Raw genomic sequence first — 3,319 nt, forward strand, 5'->3', positions numbered from 1 at the left:
TATATATATATATATATATATATATATATATATATATATATATATATATATATATATATATATATATATATATATAATAGTATAAAGGCATATAAAGCAGAATTATTGGGACTATTTTGGGACTATTGGGAATTACCTGGACGTTGGAGATCATTATTTTATTAACATGATCAGTAAAGTCTTTGCACATGTCTTCAACCTGACCAAAAACACAAAACTTGTAAAACTGTTCCTAATCAAATTATTACAAAAGTATACAATCTAACAATTATCAGATTTGCAAAATGCAATTAACCAGCTTCAAACATTCAATGAAAATAATCAGCTGTAATTAACAGAGACATTTGCAGTAACTGTTTCAGTGTTTTCAAGAGAGATGAAGACACGGCTTATCTCTATCACATCTGTCAGTAATAGGGCGTTTTAGAAGACGGAGTCTCTTTGAACTGTGTGTGTTCTATGTAAACAGGTAGATCTATATTTAAAGTGATTCAATCTTCTGTTCATTCAGGTTGTGGCTTTATGTGCAACTTTAATTAAGTCACATGAGTCAGTGCGGCAAACATGCATTAACTTGCAAACCATAGACAGTAAAATGTGTGTGTATGCAAGTGTGAGAGGGTGGAAACCGCTCATTTTTAATTTATTTACATTTTTTGGTAAAGGAAGAATGGTTAATTATTAGTGTGGTTCTCTAAACTTGTTTATCCAAATAACCAATCTCTCTGTTGCACAGTTCCTCATTCCCTTCTGCTCCACCATTCCCTACAAACCTGAACTTGTTTTTATAATTGACGGACATTTTACAGTTTGAGCTGAACTGACTTGAACTATATTGCACTATTGTCTTGTCAGAGCTGCTTTATTACTCCACCTTAACCCCTGAAATGAGTTCAACAAGAACAACAAAATACCAAAAACATACAAACGCATTGCCAAACAGTGATCTAGTAGCCTAATGTAACGGGTCAGTCGATGGCACTTGAACTGGAAATCAGTTCAAATAATGTAGAATCAGTGCATACAAACAAGCACAGAGTGTACCGGCATAAAATGGGTTGCAGACAGTAAAGAAAAACAATGTTAAATGCAAATAACATTTAATTGAGCATAGGCCTACTTGCAAAATAAATCAGCATATTACTAGTAGGCTATAGCCTACTTCAAAAAAAGTAAATTTAGGGTTGCCAGCAACAATATTTGTATTCACGTGGTCAAATTCAAGAGACATTTAATATCCATACTCTGGCACTTGATGTCCGATGTAAAATCTGTGTCCAGAAGCAAAACCACAACCCTCTGGTGGATCATTAATAGTTTTCAAGTCAAAGTGCATGAAGGGACAACAAACACATAGGCCTACACACAGAGCTTTATTTGAGTGAGGAGGACATCTCATAGACTTGTACTGTTTTCATAGCCGGCTAAGGCTGTACAGACACAAATACACACAAGTAGGCTACCATATGATACCATGGTATCACCACAACTTTGGTCTTTGACCATTTATGCCCAGCAGATGGAGCATTGAACTCAACAAGATGTCTGACACACACACACACACACACACACACTCTCAATTTATATTGTTAGAGGCTCGCAGCAGGGCTGGCTGATCATTCTTGACGGGCAGATGGATCACCGCTCGGATCGACTCCTCTGAACGGAATATCTCGGCTCTGTTCGCTCAGGTAAAGCGGGTTTCCCTCTTCTCGTGCCGTGACGGGTCTGTACGTGTGTTTGAGCCGCTGATCTCACTGAACCATTCAGAATTGCATATGCAGCGTTCCCGTTTTCCATACGAATTCTTCTCATGCTCCTTTTGCACGGTTTCCCGAAGACACCGAAGTTGCGCTATTGAGATCGCAAACTGATCGTCTTCACTCGTAAAACACGACAAATGAACATTATATGCAGAACAACAGGAGTTTTAAGATTCAACACTTTTAGACAGTGACATTTATTGTGTAAAATGCGTTATTAAATGCGAGCTGTCATCTGCAACATCTCCATATGGCCTATAAAGAAATAAAATCCTGTAAAGAAAATAGTAAAACTATAGAAACACATTTCAGTAAAATCCAGTAAAAATATATATAGTTATTAGAAATGTAATCTTTGTATTATTGTTGGTTTCATACATGCATACATACATATACAGTATATACAAACACTCTCTCTCAGTTTATTATTGTTAGAGTCTGATCATTCTTCAGTGGTATAATCTCAAAGAGGGGTAAAAAAAATAAAATATAACTTTTTATTTGAGCAAAACATGCCTTTTTATATAAATATATGAACTAATGAACTTTTAAATATATGAACTTGATGACCTTGAGACACTGTGATGAGGGCCTTCAAGGGTGTTTTATAGTTTTCTATAAAACTTACAAAATGTCTCTTCATTTCAGAATCCTAAAACATGTTCATTATAAAAGAGTGTGCATTCAAATAATTGTTTAAATTGCATTTTTGTATTGTTTTAGTCTTCACTAGTTCATTTCAATAATCCTGCGGTGTGACCAATTTTGACAGTATCACTGTCATGTCGTCTCTCCTTTAAAATGAGGCCATAAAACAGCATGAATAATAATTACACAAAAAGTACTAGTTTTAGATGGAATAAGGTATGTCACACTGCAAGAGACTGCTGTCATTAGAACCACAGGGGTTATAATTAAACGATAACAACAGCAAAAAAGGTGACAAAAATTGGTGTGATATCACATTTAGAAAATGTCAGTGCATATTTGTTCTCATCTCAGTATTTGGAGTTTAGCTGCAGAGGAGTGAGGGTGTAGTCCAGGATGTGGTTTAATGCTCTCTGGCGGATTTAAACATCTGCTCAGTTCATCAGCCGTGCATGTTTGTATGTGCACTTCAGATTTAGTTTAATATGAAAATTTGATGTTTATCTGCTTACCCCCAGGGCATCCAAGATGTAGGTGACTTTGTTTCTTCAGTAGAACACATATGATGATTTTTAACTCCAGCTGTTGCAGTCTATCAGTCGTATAATGCATGGCAATGGTAACAAAATCTATGAGAGTAAAAAAACCATGCACAGACAAATCCAAATTAAACCCTGCGCCTCGTGACGACACATTGATGTCCTAAGACACGAAACGATCGGTTTGTGCGAGAAACCGAACAGTATTTATATCATATTTTACCTCTAATACACCACTATGTCCAACTGTCTTTGAGCCCGCTCACGGCATCTGATGCGCGAGGTGTGTACGTGCTCTGGCGTAGTTTACGTTAATGGGTGTGTTGATATCCAGCCGAAGAGCAATCAACCATAACTTCAGGCGAGCAG

At 36.5% G+C, this 3,319-nt stretch overlaps 1 protein-coding gene across 1 annotated transcript in view; it reads left to right on the forward strand.

Moving 5' to 3' along the window:
- Window positions 1–1,533: 1,533 nt before the first annotated feature.
- Window positions 1,534–3,319, forward strand: part of pxylp1 (2-phosphoxylose phosphatase 1) — a 10,644-nt gene continuing 8,858 nt past the window's right edge. Inside the window, exon 1 of the mRNA XM_016242526.1 lies at window positions 1,534–1,691. The gene's annotated coding sequence lies outside the window, so the exon portion shown is untranslated. The remainder of the gene's footprint in view (window positions 1,692–3,319) is intronic.

The sequence above is a fragment of the Sinocyclocheilus grahami genome, unplaced genomic scaffold (assembly GCF_001515645.1).
Source record: "Sinocyclocheilus grahami isolate Dianchi unplaced genomic scaffold, SAMN03320097.WGS_v1.1 scaffold661.1, whole genome shotgun sequence".
Classification (NCBI taxonomy): Eukaryota; Metazoa; Chordata; class Actinopteri; order Cypriniformes; family Cyprinidae; genus Sinocyclocheilus; species Sinocyclocheilus grahami.